The sequence below is a fragment of the Acomys minous genome (genome assembly GCF_964271855.1).
Source record: "Acomys minous genome assembly, chromosome: 20".
NCBI lineage: Eukaryota > Metazoa > Chordata > Mammalia > Rodentia > Muridae > Acomys > Acomys minous.
The window spans coordinates 8943577-8966623 of NC_140502.1; the positions used below are offsets into that span (position 1 = coordinate 8943577).

At 43.7% G+C, this 23047-nt stretch overlaps 1 long non-coding RNA gene across 1 annotated transcript in view; it reads right to left on the minus strand.

Moving 5' to 3' along the window:
- Window positions 1–2482: 2482 nt before the first annotated feature.
- LOC311591285 overlaps window positions 2483–23047 on the minus strand; it is a 48938-nt gene continuing 28373 nt past the window's right edge. The window contains exons 3-4 of the long non-coding RNA XR_014777049.1: window positions 20417–20601; window positions 2483–2830 (exon numbers count right to left, since the gene is read on the minus strand). This is a non-coding gene — a long non-coding RNA (uncharacterized lncRNA). The remainder of the gene's footprint in view (window positions 2831–20416; window positions 20602–23047) is intronic.

Below are 23047 nucleotides of genomic sequence, written 5' to 3' on the forward strand. Positions count from 1 at the left end.
AAAGAACCAGACAGGTTACACTCTTCCGCTGCTTTGAGATATGTAAAATAGTCATATTGAAGGTGGACATGATGACCCATGCCTATAATCCTTGTATTTGGAAAGATGAGGCAGGAGGATTGCCATGAGTACAAGGCCAGTCTGTACTCATTATGAGCTCTGATCCAGTCTGAACTATATAGCAAGATTTTGTCTCAAAAACTATAAAATAAATAAATGAAGAGGTAAAAATTCATAAAAGCAGAGTTTGGAATGCTGTATACCGGAAAGGAAAAAAATGGAAATTTATTTACCAATAGAAAAGAATTTAGTCAATTAATATGCATAACTCTAAGACAACATAACACCTAACTAGTCCATGTTAGTGAAACGCACAGTTAAACTGTTAGGACAACAGATTTTCTGAAACCCTAGCTAGGGTTTTTATTGCTGTGATAAAACACTATGAGAAAAAACAACTTGGGGAGAACAAAGCTCATTTCATCTTAGATTTCCAGGTAACACTTATCACTGAGGGAAGTCAGAGCAGGAACTCAAGGAAAGAGCCTCCTGCAAGTGGAGACAGAAGCAGAGGCCATGGGAGAATGAAGTTTACTGGCTTGATCCTAGTAGCTTGCTCAGTCTTTTTTACGGAAACCAGGGCAACGATACCAAGATATGAACCATGCACAGTGGGATCAGCTGACCCACATCCATCACTAATCAAGAAAATGTCTCATAGATTTGCCCACAGGCCAATCCATACACTATGAATGCCCATTCATCTACAGTTTTCAGTCTTACTGGCACAATTTACAGAACAGAATTCTTGAGTCCTACTATGATCCAGTTTGTCTTACTGTGTATTTTATTTTAAAGTGTGTGTGTGTGTGTGTGTGTGTGTGTGTGTGTGTGTGTGTGTGTTGTATATAATGTAGGTTACATATGTGGCAGAAAACATAGGATATCTGTTTTTCTGGGTCTGATTTATTTTATAAACACCATAATAAACCCCAGACCCGGGCTGGAGAGATGGCTCAGAGGTTAAGAGCACTGGCTGCTCTTCCAAAGGTCATGAGTTCAATTCCCAGCAACCATGTGTTGGCTCACGACCATCTATAACGAGATTTGTATATATAATAAATAAATAAATCTTAAAAAAAAAATAAACCCCAGACCCATCCATTTCCCTGAGGACAATGCAATCTACCTCATCTTCATGGCTGAATATAATTCAACTGTGTAAATACATTTCCTTTATTCATGCATCTGTTGAATAGTAGGCGTCCAGCATCACCTGAAATCTCTTATGGGACAGAAAGAAATGACAGAGGTGATTATGTCCCGCATTTTTTGAATTCCAGTGTCACAACTCTAGAGCTAAATATAAGACACCAAAACTTAGGAAGTTCCTGGAGGTCTCATAGGACACTCTCTTCCATGTTGTTATAAATTGAACGCTTGGGTGCCTTCCCGCCATCACAGCCTACATGTTAAAACTCAATCCCTTATGGGCTGGAAAAAATGTTCAGTGGTTAGACATGCTTGCTCCTTTTTCAAGGACCTATGTTGGGAAACCCATAACTGCTTCTTGCATTCCTTCTCTGGGGAATTCAACATCCTCTGTTGACCTCCACCGGCATCTACACACACACACACACACACACACACACACACACACACACACACAGAAGTTATTTAAAACTAAATATTTTATTTATTAGTTAATTTATTCACTTTACATCATTGTCCTAGCCCCCATCCCTCCTCTCCTGCAATCTCCCCTCACTTATTCTTCAGAAATGGGGAGGTCTCCTTCCCGTGCACTCATCAAGTCACATCAAGGATGAGTTTTTCAACCCAGAAGCAGAAAGACTCAAATGGTATATACTCACTTATATCTGCATATTAGCCCAAGGGGCATGTCCTACGAAAGCCTTCACCTACCAGGAAACTGAGACAGAGGGGAGGACATTCTAGTGGGACTCTAGATGAGAGAAGCATGGGAGAATGGCAAAGTAGAAGGATCCAGAGGGTCCTAGAAGCCTACAAGTAGAACATTATGATAGGCAGATTTGGGCCCAGGGGTCCCGCTCAAACTAAGGCACCAGCCAAGGACAATACAGGCGGTAAACCTTAAACCCCTACCCAGATCTCGACAATGGACAGAACACTCTCGAGTGGAGAGTGGGATATTACTTTCTCACATACTCTGGTGCCTCACCTTTGACCATGTCCCCTGGAGGGGGAGACCTGGTGGCACTCAGAGGAAGGACAGCAGGTTACCAAGAAGAGACTTGATACCCTATGAACATATACAGGGGGAGGTAATCCCCCTCAGGAACAGTCATAGGGGAGGGGAATAAGGGGAAAATGGGAGGGAGGGAAGAATGGGAGGATACAAGGGATGGGATAACCATTGAGATGTAACAAGAATAAATTAATAAAGGAGAAAAAAATTGTTCTAATAAAAAAATAAAAAATAAATTTTTAAAAAAAGGATGAGTTTTTCCTCTTCCTCTGTGGCCTAGCAAGTCAATCCTGCCAGGGGCGAGAGATCAAGAAGCTGGCAACAGAGTCCATATCAGAAATGACACCCACTCCCTTACTAGAGGGCCCACATGAAGCCTGAACTGCCCATTGGCTACATCTATGTAGAGAACCTAGGTCCAGTCTATGCATGGTCCTTGTTTGGTGCTTCAGGCTCAGCAAGCCCCTCTAGACTCTGGTTAGTTGGTTTTGTTGGTCTTCTTGTAGAGCTCCTATCATCGCCAGGTCCCTTTCTCCTTCCCTCCACTTTTCCGGAAGATTCCATATGCTTCACGCAATGTTTGGCTATGAGTCTCAGCATCTGTAGAACAAATTTTTTTTTAAGTTTATTATTTATACAGCGGTCTACATGTGCATCTGCAGGAGAGAAGAGGGCATCAGGCTACGTTATAGATGGTTGTGAGCCACCATGTGGTTGCTGGGAATTGAACTCAGGACCTTCAGAAGAGCAGTCAGTGCTCTTAACCTCTGAGCCATCTCTCCAGGCTCCAAAAATATTTTAAAATTCCATTGAAGACACTAGAACAAGATATTAAAGGAGACTCTAGATCAGATTCTCCCACAAGTAACATCAGCTAAGACTCTGACCTCCCAAATTGTTAAGTCAATAAAACTGCCTTAGTCTAAGCCGTTGCTTTCATGACAATTCACTCAAGATTCAGGGGGAATGAAGCCACCAGCTGAAGAATGGCATGCATGATTCTATTCACATTTTATTAAGAAAAACCAGACACAAGAGAGACGATATAAGCACTTTGTCATTTCCTTCTCTTGTTGCTGTGATAACATTCCTCAGCAAATAGAACTTAGTGGAAACAGGATTCACTTTAGCACACAATTCAAACTAAAATCCATTAGGGTGGGCAAGTCACAATAGCAAAGTCTTGAAGTACCTGATTACGTTACATCTACAATGAGAAAGCGGAATGTAATGAATGCTTGTTGCTCTCAGCTCACTTTCCCTGTCTGCAGAGTCTAGGATACGACCCATGGAAAGGAGCTACCCACAGTGGGTGGGTTTCACACTTTAATGATGAAAAAGTAATTCCTCAAAGACATGACCAGAGGACACTCTCCTAGGTGATGCTTGATTCTCTCCAGGAGATAACACTAAACATCCAAACCTTTACATGACACACAACACGTTGGAGGTGGCTACATATATGTCTTTGCCCTGCAGTCATTTTTACTGCATGATGCATTTACGTTCATGGGAATATATAAACAGCCCTGCGCTCTTCTTTTTCACCACTGTAGCATGTTATAGCTTGGAGAATGACTGGCTCCTCTATCTTGACAGTTTAAACTTCTTAGAGTATTGGAGTTGAAGTCTCACCTGCAGCCAACCTGAATTGTGGCCATACTGAGGATGAGATAACAGTCTGAAATAACAGTCAGAGGTATAGAAAAATGATGCTGTAGGCAGCCTTGGGCAGGTAGTATGCCATGATTTTATTTTCTTTGTCAATTTCTCAGAGAAACAAAAATACCCATTTCCCTTGAGCTTGGCTCCTATTGCCTGAGACCTCACCACATTAAGAAGGGTTTCATCCGGTAACCAATGGCTGCACGTAAACAAAATCCACCTCCCCAACTAATGCCCGCCAGCAGATACCAAACACTGATAGCTGGTTTGACTCAATGTTTAAAAATACATTTCAACGGAAACTCAAGTTTCACAGAAAAACTGGCCAGAAGGTGAAAAGGTTTCCACTGTACTCTTGCCCTGCTCTGACCCACGGGAGTGGGACACATTCTCCAACTGACTAACCTGCACAGACATATTGCTGTCTTCCAGGATTTAGTTCATATAGTATTGTGTACACCGTGGGTTGGATAAATATCTAGTGACATGTATCCATCACTATAGAACCATAACAAGCAGTTTTGCTGCCTCTTAAAATATCTGTGACTCATTGAGCTCTCTGTCTCTGTCTCTGTCTCTGTCTCTGTCTCTGTCTCTGTCTCTGTCTCTGTCTCTCTCTCTCTCTCTCTCTCTCTCTCTCTCTCTCTCTCTCTCTCTCTCTCGTATGTGTGTGTGTGTTTCTAAGTATACAAAAGGCCTAAGGATAGAATTTGTGTTAGTTATTATTCTCATTGCTGTGACAAAAAAAAAAGCTGACAAAAGCAACTTAAGGAAGGAAGAGTTTCTTTTCGGTCACAGTTCCAGGACACAGTCTGTCATGACAGAAATAGTCATAGCATCAGGAACATGAGTCAGCTGGTCACATATCTGACAGTCAAGAGGTAGGGAACAATGAACGTTGATGCCGAGTTTGCTTTCTCCTTTTAATTCAGACTAGGGGACCACAGCCACTGGATGGTGCCACCAACGTTCAGGGAAGATCATCTGTGCTCTGCTACACCTTTCTGGGAATATCCTTATTGCAGAGGTTTCAACCTTTCTGATGCTGCGACCACTTAATACAGCTCCTTCTGTTGTGCTGACCATCAACGACAAAATTAGTTTTGTTGCTACTTCATAACTATAATTTTTCTACCGTTATGAGTTGCAATGTAAATATCTCATATGCAGGATTTATGATGTGCAATCTTGTGAGTGCGTCTCCCAATGGGGTCTAGATCCACAGGTTGAAAATCATCGCCTCATAACCGTGTTTCTGTCTGGTCCTCAGAAGGGCCGAGAAGTGTACCGGCATTTTGGCAAGGCCCCAGGGACCCCACACAGCCACACCAAACCCTATGTCCGCTCCAAGGGCTGGAAATCCGAGCATGCCAGAGGCCGAAGGGCCAGTCGAGGCTACAAGAACTAACCCTGGATCTGTTATTTAAAAGCTTTGGATGTTGATGATGAAAAAAGAAAGAAAGAAAGAAAGAAAGAAAGAAAGGAAGGAAGAAAGAAAGAAAGAAAGAAAATCATTGCCTTATAGACATACACGGGGGTGTGATTCCATGGTGTTACTAAATCTCACCAAGTTGACAATGAAATGTAACTCTCACAGAACCCAAAGTTTCACACATGCTAGGCAAGCACTCTGCTTCTGTGCTACAACTCCAGTGACTTGCTGCCTCCATGAGTTTTGTCTACCTCAGAACATCTGGCAGTTGAAGTCAGACCACCCGTGTTCCTTTTGGATGGGCTTCTGTCACTTAATGATGCACATCTTTTCTAAGTCCCTGAACAAGACTTTTGGGTACACAAGGCTTTTCAATTCCTTTGAGCAGATAGCAAGGCTGAAGAGTGGTGGGCCTTATAAAGACACTTTTGAAAAGCAGAACCAGACTCCCTGTAACTGCAGCTGCTGAGCCACACCAATCCCCACATCTGAAAACCACGTTCCCACAAATCCTCAACTTTACCACTGTCCACAGTTGCTGCTGCTCTGACATCTTAACAAGGGTTCAGTGAAAACTTAGTTTGAGATTATTTGAAGGTTTTCTGAACACTGGCTGCCACGTCAAATGTTAGGGTCTGTTCCTCCTCTGGTTCAGTCACCCATGGCCTCACTGACCTGGCTGTGGTTGCTTCCCCTCGTAGACTTGCTTAGATATGAAATTTCCTTTCTTAGAAACCAACCATGCTTCTCTCATCTAGAGTCCCACTAGAATGTTCTCCCCTCTGTCTCAGTTTCCTGGTAAGTGAAGGCTTTCGTGGGACATGCCCCTCGGGCTAATATGCAGATATAAGTGAGTATATACCATTTGAGTCTTTCTGCTTCTGGGTTAACTCACTCATTATGATCATTTCTAGCTCAATCCATTTATCCACAAATTTCGGGAATTCCTTGTAGTATTCCATATTGTATATGTACCACTGTTTCTTTATCCATTCTTCTATTGAGGGACTCTAGATGAGAGAAGCATGGGAGAATGGCAAAGTAGAAGGATGCAGAGGGTCCTAGAAGCCTACAAGTAGAACATTATGATAGGCAGATTTGGGCACAGGGTTCCCGCTCAAACTAAGGCACCAGCCAAGGACAATACAGGCGGTAAACCTTAAACCCCTACCCAGATCTAGACAATGGACAGAACACTCTCCACAGTAGAGTGGAGAGTGGGATATTACTTTCTCACATACTCTGGTGCCTCACCTTTGACCATGTCCCCTGGAGGGGGAGACCTGGTGGCACTCAGAGGAAGGACAGCAGGTTACCAAGAAGAGACTTGATACCCTATGAGCATATACAGGGGGAGGTAATCCCCCTCAGGAACAGTCATAGGGGAGGGGAATAAGGGGAAAATGGGAGGGAGGGAAGAATGGGAGGATACAAGGGATGGGATAACCATTGAGATGTAACAAGAATAAATTAATAAAGGAGGAAAAAATGAGAAAAAAAAAGAAACCAACCACCCTAGCCGGGCGGTGGTGGCACACGCCTTTAATCCCAGCAGTCGGGAAGCAGAGGCAGGTGGATCGCTGTGAGTTCAAGGCCAGCCTGGTCTACAAAGCGAGTCCAGGACAGCCGAGATAGCATAGAGAAACCCTGTCTCGAAAAACCAAAAAAAAGAAAAAGAAAAGAAAAGAAAGAAACCAACCACCCAATATTTACCAGTTTCCCAAAGCTCAGTGTCTTGATGTTAAGGGCCGACCTAAAGTTCTGTGGTATCAGTAGCTTTCAGTGTATCTTGTTCAGATTTTAGTGGATCAGGAGACTGGGATTGAAAAAAGATCAGCCTTATAACCCTCAAAGGCCCACCTCCAGTGGCCTGTGTCCACCAACTAGACACATGTCCTAAATGCTCCACAAACTTCCCGCTGGACACCAGGCGCTCAGAACTTGAACTCGTGTGGGCCATTTCACATTCACACCACAGCAAATATGCTGTAAACAAACAACCTTAACCTTGACTCTTTTTTTTTCTCCTTTATTAATTTATTCTTGTTACATCTCAATGGTTATCCCATCCCTTGTAGCCTCCCATTCTTCCCTCCCTCCCATTTTCCCCTTATTCCCCTCCCCTATGATTGTTCCTGAGGGGGATTTCCTCCCCCTGTATATGTTCATAGGGTATCAAGTCTCTTCTTGGTAACCTGCTGTCCTCCTCTGAGTGCCACCAGGTCTCCCCCTCCAGGGGACATGGTCAAAGGTGAGGCACCAGAGTATGTGAGAAAGTCATATCCCACTCTCCACTCTACTGTGGAGAGTGTTCTGTCCATTGTCTAGATCTTTAACCTTGACTCTTTACTCCGGGGGAACTTAACAACCTGAAGCTCTAAGTAACACTAAAAGGAGACAGGCCAAGCTCCTCCCAGAAACCAGCATAAATCTCCGCAAAGCTAAAGGTAGCTGCCTCACACTCCTGCCATAGAGGCTGATATGTTTGTAGGGTGTTGCCTTCTCTCTCAGTGCCCTGGCTCTGCACTGGGACACAGGACCTTTTCTACATGGGACAATGTATTTTCTTATTTGTTGCAGTTTCATTTCTGGTTGCTTTGATAAACCACCCTGACGAAAAGGAACTCCAGGGGGTGGGAAATGTTTAACTTATATAGCTACAGTCCACTACAGCCCAAAAGTGACAGTTCCATGAGTTTGGTGCACCTAGTCACATCATATTCATATTCAAGGGCAGAGAGAAGTAAATATGTGTTTGTTTGCTTGCTTGCTTGCTTGCCTGTGCTGTTTGAATTCTCCATTCTTACTCACTCCATTCTTTTTTATTATTATTAATTTATTCTTGTTACATCTCAATGGTTATCCCATCCCTTGTATCCTCCCATTCTTCCCTCCCTCCCATTTTCCCCTTATTCTCCTCCCCTATGACTGTGACTGAGGGGGATTACCTCCCCCTGTATATGCTCATAGGTTATCAAGTCTCTTCTTGGTAACCTGCTGTCCTTCCTCTGAGTGCCACCAGGTCTCCCCCTCCAGGGGACGTGGTCAAATATGAGGCACCAGACTCACTCCATTCTTACTCTTACTGACTAGGGACCAGTGTCACACACAGTGGAGTGAATCTTCACACATCATTAATCTTAGACATCCTTCCCTCCCCACCCCCAAATACTTGCTCACAGATCAACCTGATATAGAAAATCCCTCAATGATAATCCCTCTCTTCCCAGGTGATTCTACAATTCCCTGAGGGAAACTTAGGAAGAAAATACAGTAGGCATTGTGCTGTTTCCCTTGGTCTCAGCCTGGCTAACAAATGTACAGGGTTGTATCATAATTACCTGTGGTTTTCTTATGCATGGCTTGGTTCTTTTTTCTCTTGACTGGGGCATAAGAGAGAACTGTTCTCTTGAAATATTCTTCTGCCTGCCCATGTCCCCCATGAATAGCATCTCTGATCTAAGTATCAAGTTTATATTAGCTATGTTGACCTTGACCTGCCAAGAGATATTTCAGTTGCTGTATCTGAAGCACAGTTAAATTGGAACATGGCATCAGTGTGCTAGGCCTACCTAAAATAGAATGGAAAAATCTTAAATAAGTCACCTTTTCCCTGTAATCTTGTGTAGTTCTATTTATTTTCTTATCAACTGGGACATTTTCACAGTAGTGGCTGTGGAATGGATTGTTTCTTTGTTTACATGACACTTGAAATACACAAGCCAATGAATGATACTCACAGTCTAAGAAGGCTACAGAACAAACCTCCTCAAAAAATTATAAAACTTTGAAGTCACATGAGATGCTTTAAAAAATGAACCAGCCTCGGGGCTGGAGAGATGGCTCAGAGGTTAAGAGCCCTGCCTGCTCTTCCAAAGGTCCTGAGTTCATTTCCCAGCAACCACAGGGTGGTTCACAACCATCTGTAATGTGATCTGATGCCCTCTTCTGGCCGACAGGTGTACATGCAGGAAGAACACTCTACACATAATAAATAAATAAATAAATAAATAAATAAATAAATAAATATTTTTTTAAAAAAATGAACCAACCTGAGCATGGAAAAAGATTGCTAAAGGGTAAAAAATGTACACTGTTCTTCCTGTGGACCTAAGTTCGACTCTGCAAACCTACATCAAGAGGCTACAGCTGACTTTAACTCCAGCTCCAAGCGAGCTGATGCCATTTCCTGGCTTCCACAGGCATTTGTACACCTGTGTACAAATACATACATACATACAGAGAGAGAGAGAGAGAGACAGAGACAGAGACAGAGATACAGATACAGGCACAATGACAGACAGAGACAAAATCTTAAACAGGGGTGTACAAACCCTTGTTTATTTGTACACCTATGTACAAATACATACATATGGAGAGAGAAAGAGAGAGAGAGAGAGAGAGAGACAGAGAGAGACAGAGAGAGAGAGAGAGAAAGTGTGTCAGACAGAGACAGAGATAAAATCTTTTTTTTTAATTTATTTTTTTTAATTTTTTTTTTACTTTATTAATTTATTCTTGTTACATCTCAATGGTTACCCCATCCCTTGTATCCTCCCTTTCTTCCCTCCCTCCCATTTTCCCCTTATTCCCCTCCCCTATGACTGTTCCTGAGGGGGATGACCTCCCCCTGTATATGTTCATAGGGTATCAAGTCTCTTCTTGGTAACCTGCTGTCCTTCCTCTGAGTGCCACCAGGTCTCCCCCTCCAGGGGACGTGGTCAAAGGTGAGGCACCAGAGTATGTGAGAAAGTCATACCCCACTCTCCACTCTACTGTGGAGAGTGTTCCGACCATTGGCTAGGCAGAGATAAAATCTTAAACATTCCTCTGTGGTGGGAGACTGCCGTGCACCTGGAGTTACTTCCTGGGGTAGCTCAGGTACCCAGGTCTCCTCCAGCTTCAATTCCCTCTGGACTTGAACCTGGGAAAGAATGGCAACTGTGTATCTATTTGTTGCCTTTATTTTTATTTTTTTAGTAAATTGTTACAGAAACGAGTTTGGTCGTGACATTGTCGCACGTGTATTTCCTTGTATTTTGTTCATATCCCACCCCCCATTCCCAGCTTTTACCGACTCCCCTTCCTCTGCTCCATTACCCCTAACTAATCCCCATTCTTCTTTCATTTGAGGAAAAAAAATAGATATAGAAATGGATAGATATAAAATGTCACTAGCATATGCAATATTTGTCTTCTGAGTCTGTCTTACTTCCCTAAATACAATGATCTCCAGTTCTGTTCATTTTCCTAACAATGGCCTAAATCTATTCTTTGTTATGGCTGAGTAAACGTCCTGCTTTTCATATGCACATTTTCTTTATCCACTCAACGGTTTGTGGACATCTAGGTTCCTTCTATAACTTGGCTGTTGTAAATAGTGCTATAGCAAGCATAAGTGTGCAGGAATCTCCACAGTATGAGGACTTTGACTCCTTTACACGTGTTGCCAGAAGTGGTATACAGCTGGATCAAATCTAACTTTACTTTTAGGGGTTTTTTTTCGGAGGGACCTCCAAACTGATTTCCATAGTGACTTCACTAATCTACATCCTCACTACAGTGTGTAAGGAATCCTTTTCCCCTGCATCCATGCCATCATCCCTCTTTTAGAACACTAAAATGGCACACATCACTTCTGCTCACATTCCAGTGGTGAAAATCAATTAAAGAGTCCACACAGCCTGGCCTTAGAAGGGAGTAGAGTTTCTCTTGTGGCAGCTGCCTGGAGGATGACATTACAGTGTTAGGAACTAAAGGCTGTCCTCCATGAATACAGAGACACAGTAGAGGGTGTGGCCGGCAGGCCAGTACAGTAATATAAAATTAATCCTATGGTGACTTTCCCACAAACTCTGGTGCCCCATTTTTGACCACGTCCCCTGGATGGGGAGGCCTGGTGGCACTCAGAGGAAGGACAGCAGGTTACCAAGAAGAGACTTGATACCCTATGAGCGTATACAGGGGGAGGAGGTCCCCCTCAGTCACAGACATAGGGGAAGGGAGTAGGGAGAAAGCAGGAGGGAGGGAGGAATGGGAGGATACAAGGGATGGGCTAACAATTGAGATGTAATATGAATAAATTAATAAAATATATTTTAAAAACACATACTACTAGCAAAAAATTAATCCTATGATCCAATGCCAAAATAAAATAAACAACAACACACCAAACAAAAAAGATGATATTGAAGCAGATGTCAAGAAGATCTTGCTGCTCTTGCAGAACTGTGTAGTTTGAAAAGTGGCGAGCTGGCCCATGGAAGGTCAAGGACACTGAAGCAGATCAGCCATGGCCAGAAGTTAGGAAAATATCTCTTATTTGTTCTGAGATTTGAGTCAATTCCAAATGGAAAGCAACAACTGAATGGTATAGCCTAAAAGCCTAAGAGAATATTTGAGATTTCTTTTCACTGTTTTGAACAATTTCAGACATTTATATAAATAATTTTGGTCATTTTTACTCCTTCTCAACCCCTCCTTCTCCCATTGAAACCCTTTTTTTTTTTTAACTAATCCACTTTCTACTCCTATGTCTTTTCTGTGCATGGGCCCCTGAATAATTAGGGTTGCTAGCTCCGGCACTGGGAAGGTTTAAGTATCTACTGGAGCAAGGGAAACTTACCAGTGGTAATGCCGCTGAAGATATTGACACTCCCTCTTCCAATAGATATTAATTACCAATAGAGACCCAGATGACATCACTCTGGTGCACCTCTGTAGGCATAAGTTTATTGGTATCTGTCTCATTGTTGTGTAAATGCTGCTCCCAAATTGTTCCCTGGTGTGCCGTCAAAGCAGCTTACAGCCAATCACTAAGCAGGGGAGAGAATAGGGCTGGACTTCCTGCCAGCCAGGGGAAGAGGAGTTAGGAAAAGAAGCAGGGGATTTGGCCATGGGTCTGGGAAATATCAGGAGGAAGGAACTGGAGCCAGCAAAAGCTATAAATAAATTTTTTAAAAGAAATAAGTTAAGGCCTGGAGAGATGGCTCAGTAGTTGGAAGCACTGCCTGCTCTTCCCAAGGTCCTGAGTTCAACTCCCAGCAACCAGATGGTCACTCATAGCCATGTGTAATGAGATCCGGTGCCTACTTCTGGTATGCAAGCATACATGTAGGCCGAATATTGTATATGTAATAGATAAATCTTTTTTGAGAAAAGAAATAAGCTAAGAGAAACAAACATTGTTTTATAAAAAAAAAAATAACATCAACACGCACTTAAGTATTTTGGCCATCTTCTATGAAGACATGGGACTGAGTACTGTGTGCTATTTTTATATAAGGATAGTGGTGTAATAACAAAATCGAGGTGTATACTGCCAGTGAAATTTTGCATATCCACAGCTCTGAAGAGTAAAGTTCCTGAATGCAGTGCAGCTCCAGCCAGCAGAGAGCAGTGGGGCATTTAGGACTGGGATGGTGGAGTTGGTGACAGCGATGGTGATTATTTGTGGATAGATCTAAAGCACAGAAAGGTAGAACTTGCAATAATGAGAGTGCTGGAAGAAATACAATCTCCCTTCTTTTCTTTTCTTCTTTTCTTTTCGAGACAGGGTCTCACTATGTAACTGTTCATTCCACAGATGTGAGGAGAAAGACCATTAACACCATATTATACCCAAATCAAAGCAAGTTTTATTCTGTGCGCACCAGACCTGGTCCAGAGGCTTTCTCCTCCCTAAGGCGGGGTTCAAAAGATCAACCTAACCAATTTCTCAAGCCTCCTTTACAGGGCAATGCCATAGGATGAGGGGGGGTGGATTTTACAACCAAGCTTAGTTACAGAATCAAGACCTTTAAGAAAATCTTCCTGAAATGTTTGTTACAGAATATTTTGTAATTACAGGGGTGGGGTGCAGCCCAACACCAAGAAACACAGGTCTTACAGTAGACAGAACCCTGACTGAGCTAGACTGGCTCCTGGTTACAAAATGGGGCTGGGATAGCTTTTCAAAGCCTATGTGGCTCAGGCTGGTCTAGAACTCCGTAGATACCCACGGAACTTTTGATCCTCCTGCCTCCTCCACTTCTTGAGTTATTCCAAGTGTTCACCACCGCTTCCAAGTTAGGCAGCTTCACACATGCTAACTGCAAGCACTCTTCCTACTGAGCTGCATCCTAGTTCTGAGTCTCCATTCTGTGTTGGGGGAGGGAGGAGGGAGACAGGGTTTGGCTATGTAGTTCAGGCTGCCTTCAAAACACATGACCTTCTGGGTTTTGTGTACCGTTATGTTATCATTTCGTTTTGAGTCTGACTACTTCCTCCCTTTTCTATAAAGATGTCGCTGGCGAGCCATCCTGCAGTTTCTTCTTAACTGCCCCAGACCGCAGCCTAAATCATTTTAGACAAATAATTTTACTGTTGAAAAATGAATGGGGGATGACATTGGATAGCTAGCTCATCAGGTAACAGCGCTGTCTGTTCTTCAAGAGAATCCAGACTTGATTCCCACCCAGCACCCACATAGTGGCTCACAACCATCTATAACTTTAGTTCTATGGGAGTTAACACCCTCTTTTGACTTTCAATGGCATCAGCCATGTATGTGGTGAATAGACATAAATGCAGGCGAAGTACTCATACACATAAAAACAGTTAATATTTTAATGGATGGAGGTATAGCTTGGCGGTAAAGCAAGCTGGGTTTGATTCTCAACATCTTAAAAAAAAACCATATTGAAAAAACAAACAAAACAGAATATCTGTCCATACACTGGAGCCTCTCCAAAGCAGAGAGAGCAGAGTTTCCAATTTTGGAACAAGCAAGGAGGCAGGCAGTGGTGATGCGCACCTTTATTTTTTTTCCTCCTTTATTAATTTATTCTTGTTACATCTCAATGGTTATCCCATCCCTTGTATCCTCCCATTCTTCCCTCCCTCCCATTTTCCCCTTATTCCCCTCCCCTATGACTGTTCCTGAGGGGGATTACCTCCCCCTCTATATGATCATAGGGTATCAAGTCTCTTCTTGGTAACCTGCTGTCCTTCCTCTGATTGCCACCAGGTCTCCCCGTCCAGGGGACATGGTCAAAGGTGAGGCACCAGAGTATGTGAGAAAGTAGTATCCCACTCTCCACCCTACTGTGGAGAGTGTTCTGTCCATTGGCTAGATCTGAGTAGGGGCTTAAGGTTTACTGCCTGTATTGTCCTTGGCTGGTGCCTTAGTTAGAGCGGGACCCCTGTGCCCAAATCTGCCTATCATAATGTTCTACTTGTAGGCTTCTAGGGCCCTCTGGATCCTTCTACTTTGCCATTCTCCCATGATTCTCTCATCTAGAGTCCCACTAGAATGTCCTCCCCTCTGTCTCAGTTTCCTGGTAAGTGAAGTCTTTCGTGGGACCTGCCCCTTGGGCTAATATGCAGATATAAGTGAGTATATACCATTTGAGTCTTTCATACCCAGAAGATGCTCCAGCACACAGCAAGAAAATTTGCTCAACCATGTTCATAGCAGCCTTATTCATAATAGCCAGAACATGGAAACAGCCTAAGTGTCCCTCAGTAGAAGAATGGATAAAGAAACTGTGGTACATATACACTATGGAGTACTATTCAGCTATTAAAAACAAGGAATTCCCGAAATTTGTGGATAAATGGATTGAGCTAGAAATGATCATAATGAGTGAGTTAACCCAGGTGCGCACCTTTAAATCACAGCACTCAGGAAGCAAAGTCAAGTTCATTTCTGTAAAGTCTGAGGACATCACGGTCTACAGAACGAGTTCCAGGAAAGCTAGGGCTATACAGAGAAACTCTTGAAAATAACATAAATAAAGACGGGACAAGGAAGGAAGTTCAGAGCGGGGGTTCATGCTTTGGGTGAGCGAGGGTTTACTGGATCTGAAAGTGAAAGTAGCAGATGAGGGACATGAGAGCAAAGAACGGGAACTGGAGTCTCAGCAAAGGAATAGAAGGCACAGAACTAGCTAGGTGAAAATGTCAGAACCGATCAGTGTGGCTACTGAATTACGAAGCTTCAGCAGATGAGGTCCGCAGCAAGTTAGACTCAGATAGTTAGAAAGGGACTAACTGAGGCAGAAGTAAGAAGGGCCTTCCATTCACTTTGATTTCAAAGGAGGATGAGGGCAAAAGACAGCACTCAAACTGGAGCACAAAAGTCAAGTGGAAAACCTGGGTGGGCTCACTTGTGATTCCATACTTTGTAAGACAGAGGCAGGAGGATCAAGAGTTGGGAAACCTGGGTTACAAGGTAAAGACCTTGCCCAAAAACAATTAATTAATTTAATTTAATACAATCAGGGGGAAAAAATGGAATCTAGAGAGATGGTTAAGAGCATTTTGCTTCCCTTCCAAAAGACCCATGTTCAATTCCCAGAATCCATATAGCAAATGTAGCCACCTATAGCTCCCATTAGAGGTGATCCAGTGTCTTCTTCTGGCATCTGTAGGCACTAGACATTCATTAGTATAGAGACTTACATGCAGGCAAAACACACATGCACATAATTTCTTTTTTAATTTTTGTTTTTTTTTATTTAATTAATTTATTCAGGTTACATCTCAATTGTTATCTCATCCCTTGTATCCTCCCATTCCTCCCTCCCTCCCGCTTTCACCCTTTTCCCCTCCCCTATGTCTGTGACCAAGGGGGGCCTCCTCCCCCACTATACGATCATAGGCTATCAAGCACATAATTTCTTTTTATTTTATCTTATTAATTTATTCATGTTACATCTAAATTGTTAGCCCATCCCTTGTATCCTCCTATTCCTCCCTCCCTCCTGCTTCCCCCCTACTCCCCTCCCCTATGTCTGTGACTGAGGGGGACCTTCTCCCCCTGTATATGCTCTTAGGATATCGAGTCTTTTCTTGATAGCCTGCTATCCTTCCTCTGAGTGCCACCAGGCCTCCCCATCCAGGGGATGTGGTCAGAAATGGGGCTCCAGAGTTTGTGTGAAAGTCAGATCTCAACGGTGGAGAATGTCCTGTCCATCGGCTAGGTCTGGATAGGGGTTCGTTTACTTACCAGGAAAGTGGGTGAGAGAGGAGGACATCCTATTGAAACTTTAGGTGAGAGGGAGACTGGGGAACGAGAAGGATCCAGAGGGTCCTGGAAACCTACAAGAAGAACTTTATGACAGGCAGATCTAGGTCCTGGGGTCCTCCTCAAACCATGGCACCAGCTAAGGAAAATATAGGCAGTAAACTTCGAACCCCTACCCAGACCTAGCACATAATTCCTTAATGGAGCTGGAGAGATGGCTCAGCAGTTATGGTCACATACAAGGCGCCTGGAGTGTGGTTCCCAGCACCCATATCAGGTGCCTCAGAACCTCCTGTAACTACAATTCCAGGGGATTCAATTCCTACTTCTGAACTCCATGGACACCTGAACATCATACACACATACATGTAAAAATTGGTTTTAATTTGTAAAGATTGTATCAGACATGCAGACATGGTGGTGTCTTACATGTATATATAAACAGAGGGAGGACTGGAAGAAGGAAGACAGACAGACAGAGGGAAAGAGAGAAAGAGAGAGAGAGAGAGAGAGAGAGAGAGAGAGAGAGAGAGAGAGAGAGAGAGACAGGAGAATATGGAAATGAGACTGCCATGTTCCTAAGCTGCTCTCCTGATGATGCTTCCTGTGTCAGATAATGAGAATTCCAATCTTCTACCTTTGCAGCCTTAAATAAAATTCATGATTATTCTCCATGCTTCCTTTCCCTCACACCCCAGCAAATTATATGGGTCTCCCCTCACAGTTCACCAAAGCCAGTGCACATCTCGTAACCTCCACCTGACCTATCATCCTATCATCCACAGTGTTGTAAGGACTCACCCTGGTTTCTCCTAAGATGTTCCCTTTACGGGAGTCTGCTCGAATTATCCCACTAACCAAGGGCAATACAATAGTAAACATCGAACCCCTACACTGATCTACCCAATGGACAGAACATTCTCCACAGTTATGTGGAGAGCAGGAACTGACTTTGACAGGAACTCTGGTGCTCCATATTTGACCACCACCCTCTTGGTGGGGAGGCCTGGTGGCACTCAGAGAAAGAATAAGCAGGCTACCAAGATGAGACTTGATAGCCTATGACCACATAGTGGGGGGGAGGAGGTCCCCCTCAGTCATAGACCTAGGGGAGGGGAATAGGGTGAAAGTGGGAGGGAGGGAGGAATGGGAGGATACAAGTGATGGGACGGCAACTGAGTTGTAATCTGAATAAATTAATTTTTTAAAAAGATGTTCCCTTTACTCTGTCCAGGATATTGTAGCATAATTAATCTGTTAAAAGCCTGTCGATTCTCCTGCAAATTGGGGGCATTCTGATAGACAGGGTGACAGATGACACAGTAGCTGTGAGGTGCCAGGAATGGCACCCACACATTGCACCAGCCCAGTTCTTCTCAGAGTTTGTACTCTTCCGGATGAGAGAGGGTAACGTGCCAGTTTCGTGTCTATCATTCTTGGAAATCATTCCCTTGAGAGCAAAACTTTGTCAGGAGCAGGGAAAGGGTGCTGGGGAAATAAATCTGTGGGGAAAGGTTTATGAACAAGCATAAAAACCTGAGTTCAATTCCCAAAGTCCACCAAAAAAAAAAGCCAGATACGGTCACTCATGTCTGTAACCCCAGCAAGTCTACATTGAGATGAGCCTCGGAGGCAGGAAAAATCACTTGGAAGAAAGGAAACAGCAAGAGAGACGTTGTCTCAATGAGCTGGAAGGAGAGGACCAACTCGTGACCTTCTAAGTCTGTGTGGCCCATCTGGAATTTAGACACATGCTTAGTACACAGATTTCATCCCTCTGGCTGGAATCCTCTAGTACACACCTTTAATCCCAAACAATGATGTCTAATTGAGGGCCAGACAAAGTGACAAATCAGAGAAAGATCTGACAGTATGAGTCAGAGAAAGGATATGGCCATCTCTCAGGAGAAAGCTATTTAGGAACAGTGCAGGGAGAGAGTCAGTCACTTCTGTTCAGTCTGTTGAGTTCAGGACAGTTGAGCGAGGGCAGGGCAGTGGGGTTGAGTTTGTCCTGGAGTTCCTGCAGAGTCAGTTGAAGCCAGAGAATAAGAAGGAGCCAGAAAGCCAGGCGTGGTGGCGCATGCCTTTAATCCCAGCACTCGGGAGGCAGAGGCAGGTGGATCGCTGTGAGTTCGAGGCCAGCCTGGTCTACAAAGTGAGTCCAGGACAGCCAAGGCTACACAGAGAAACCCTGTCTCAAAAAACCAAAAAGAAGAAGAAGAAGGAAGAGGAGGAGGAGGAGGAGGAGGAGGAGGAGGAGGAGGAGGAGGAGCCAGAAGATTGGACCAAATTGCCAGAGCCGGTCTGAGGCCAAGCAGAGCAATTCAGTCAGAAGCTGAGAGAAGACAGGGTGAATGAGTCAGCTTGGAGAGGAGTTTGAGCCAGAACAGCTGAGTTGAACCAGTCATCCAAAGTTGAGAAAGAACTAGAAAGGGTCAGCTTATTCAGCAGTAAGCCTCCAAGACAATTGTATCAGGTGAATAAACGTTGCTCTTACAATTCTTCTGTGGAGGAAAGATAACTGGTAGTTGCCTCCCTATGTCCCAGTGGGTGACTTCAAGCACATGGGTATCTGGGAAGCAACTATCCGGAGTTAATGGTTTGAAACAAATTAACAAACAAGTAACTAAAAACAAAACAAAATTTAAAAAGAAAAGAACACCTAAGTTTGAACGGAGTCCTGTTGGGAAAAATTAGGAGCAGATTTGGATGGAGGGAGCGGGAAAAGAAAATGACCAAGATATGTTGTATACATGTATGAAAATTTCCAAGAGTAAATAATCTGTATTAAATATGTGTGTAGGGATAGGTACGGAGGCACAGGCACTTAAGGACTTAAGAAGGCAGGGGCAGGAGGATCTCTGTGAGTCCAAGATTGGGCCCAGTCTACATAGTGAATTTTCTGACAGGCAAGGCAACCTAAACAGACCATGTCTCCAGAAAAGAAAATCTAAATTGTGTGAAGCTGGATGCGACGGGACACGTCAGTAAATGCTGGTGCTAAATTATGTTGTTATAGCAAGCATCCCCCTACCCTTCTATAACTGAAAATAAACAAACAACCATGTTGGGAGATGTGGACAACCTGACTAAAGAGCAGTTGCTAGGGCAGACAACCTAGCTCTCCTTTTGCCAGCACAGACAACTTTGAATAGTCTACAGATGCCTTAAGCTATGCAACAACTGCAGCGACCTGCTGTCAACATGTAACCCTGGCTCCTGAAGTTGCAGCCCCAGTTGTAACTGTTTGGAAAGTCTACAGCGAAGTGTCTCTCCAGCTATTTCTACCCAGGCCAGTTGAGGAGCGCCTGCCCTGGTGGCCCAGCCAAGAGAATATTGTGATTGGTGCAAAAAAGGACAATGTTGTGATTGGGATGAATAATTCTGTGGGGTTTTCACCAGAAGAGACTCCTTGGACATGGGTTTAAACCAATAGAAAGTTTTTAACTAGCCAACCCGCACCTGCACTGGCCGTTCCGGATCCCAGTGTCCCAGGGCAGCACTAACCGAGCAGTTCTTGGGGTTAGCTTGTAAACACAAAATCCACATCTTGGATTGACATACTTCATTTAACAAGAGCACATAGCTAGGAACAGAACTTACAGAAGTAAAAAGGCAAGGTTAGTACACTTAGAGACTTTCCCAGAGTTAACAATTTTGATGGGTTAGGTCTTTGTTTACTTTTTGGCAGGTGGTGCTATACGCTGAGTTTTATGGCCTGGATGGTACTTCATCATGGAATCGGTTATCCTATGGTCTGAGAGCCTGTTACAAATTACAGTTGATATATATATGTATATATATATATACATATATATATCACATATATCATATGTTTATAAAATTTGGTAAGTTTAAACAAGTAATAATTTTTAAACTACTTACACTTTATGTAGTTAAACTGTACAACAGGAAGAGCTTTTAAGATAAATTTTATATGTATTTAAGATACATCCAATACGATGCATTAATAAACATATACAATAAAGTAATTACTATACTGGAAGAAACTGCCACACCCACATTCTCTCAAAGTAATCCATTCCCCCCGCCCCAAGGAAAATAGCAACAATGCACTTACGTATTAAAGTTCATGATGCAAAGCACTGCTATTGACTCCAGTCCGCACGCAATGGATTAGATTTTTCTCCGCAGGCAAGTATATCTGGGGGAAGTCTCAGCTTCAGTGGCCAGTGCAGACGAAAGAACTTCCTGGCTTCTTCATATCTGTGGTCTCCATGCTACCAATGGAGAAGCAGAAGATTACTGTGCGAGACAGACGGTCCAGTTAAAAGTCACTAGGCTAAGGCACCCAGACCTCCCACTTTCTCATTGCAAATGCTTAATCTTTGTATTTGGGCTCCCTCTTGTGGCCATGGTGGAAAATTCCCCTCCACCCCCACCCCCACCCCCATTTTTTAAATTTAAGTAATTTATTCAGATGACATCTCAATTGTTATCCCCTCACTTCTATCTTCCTGTTCCTCCCTCCCTCCCTCTTTTACCTTATTCCCCCTCCCCTAGGTCTGTGACAGAAGGGGACCTTGTCCCCCACGATAAGATCACAGTCTATAAGGTCTCTTCCTGGTAGCCTGCTTACTCTTCCTCTGAGTCACCAGGTCTCCCCACCAAGGGGAAGTGGTCAAATAGGGGGCCCCAGAGTTCATGTCTGAGTCAGTCCCTGCTCTCCAAACAACTGTGGAGAATGCATTGTCCATTGGCTAGATCTGGATAGGGGTTCTAGGTTTACTGCATGCATTGTCCTTGTTTGGTACAGTAGTTTGAGCAGACTCACCTGGGTCCAGATCTGCCAGCCTTAATGGTCTTCTTATCAATTTCTAGGACCCTCTGGATCCTACTATTCCCCTATTCTCCCTTACCTCTCTCACCTAGAGTCCCAAAAGGAAGTCCCAGTATCTATCCCCATCTCTGGCTAAGTGAAGACTTTCAGGGGACACCTCTTTTGGGCTAGTGTCCAGTTATAAGTGAGTATATGCCATGTGTATCTTTCTGGGTCTGGGTTAACTCACCCAGGATGATCATTTCTAGTTCCATCCATTTGCCTGTGAATTTCAGGATTTTCTTGTTTTTAATAGCCTAGTAGTTAGTATTCCATAGTGTAAATGTGCCACAGTTTCTTTACCCATTCTTTGACTGAGGGACATCTAGGGTGTTTCCAGGTTCTAGATATTATGAATAAGGCTGCTATGAACAGCTTCTTCATATCTTTGGTCTCCGTGCTACTAATGGAGAAGCAGAGGATTATTATGGGAGACAGAAGGTCCAGTTAAAAGTCACTAGGCTAAGGCACCCAGACCACCCACTTTCTCATTGCAAATGCTTAATCTTTGTACTGGGCTCCCTCTTGTGGCCATGGTGGGAAACATTCCCTTTTAAGTAGGTTTTAAAAAGTAGATTTTTCCCCCTCCCCAACTTTTACATTCAAACAACACACTCATGCAAGCAACCCTGCAGGAAGTTAAGCACACACAAAAAGACAGAATTATGGGAGGGAAATTTTCCAGGAAGAAGAAAGCTTTGAGGAAAAAGGGGGGATTAGAAAAGAATGATGGAGCCGGGTGTGGTGGCGCACGCCTTTAATCCCAGCACTCCGGAGGCAGAGGCAGGCGGATCGCTGTGAGTTCGAGGCCAGCCTGGTCTACAAAGTGAGTCCAGGATGGCCAAGGCTACACAGAGAAACCCTGTCTTGAAAAACCAAAAGAAGAAGAAGAAGAAGAAGAAGAAGAAGAAGAAGAAGAAGAAAAGAAAAGAAAAGAAAAGAAAAGAAAAGAAAAGAGTGATGGAGGATGGGGTCCTGAAAACTAAAATCGTGTGTGTCTGTGTGTTTGTGTGTCTGTGTGTTCATGTGCCTGTGCCTGTGTCTGTGTCTATCTGTGTGTGTGGAGCTTTCAGTAAATTCTGTAAAATGTGGTAAGCTGCTAAATACTTGTCCAGGCTCCTTGTATCTATCAGAATAGACAGCAAACAGACAACCATCCCCCAGTTACCTTGAAGACCAACAGGAGACTGAAGATGAGATGCTACAGGAGCAATATAGGAGCCCTTCCCCCCTCCCCACCCCATCCATAGCTGCACCTCAGTGCAGACCATCACCCACTGTCAACCATAGCCAGAAAACACCGAATGGAAAACTCCAGAAGTAAACACAATTATGTGCCTCTCTGAGTAGTTTGACAAAGTCTCAATACTCTTTCCAAAACAATGCTAATAACATGCTTCACGCTTGTCCTGTTTTTAGTGATGACTGCTAGGCCTTATGCCTGGTCTCTAACTGAACTTTCTGGTGGGGATGTAGGCACATAGGATATATATATATATATATAGACAGAGAGAGAGAGAATTCAATACGCTGTGTGGTTTCAGGCATCTGCTGGGTGTCTTGAAATGAATTCCCCACAGATGGCAGGCTGCTGAGCTGGCTCACCGTCTGCTTAAAGGGATCAGAAAGGATGAGGCAGCTGAGCAGCTTGCACTGGATATCCAGAGGGCCACAGACCTCTGGAAAGTACAAAATGCTGGGTTCTGAGAAAAGGCATAGAAAAAGACAAAATACCAGGGGGTTGACTCCAGATCATGGCGGGGGTTGGGGGGTGTCCTGTCAGTCTCTGCAGTTACCTTAAATAAACTAGGAAATATCACAGGCTGCCCGAAGTTAAAGACACCTCCAGCAATGAGTCTTTTTCCTAGACTT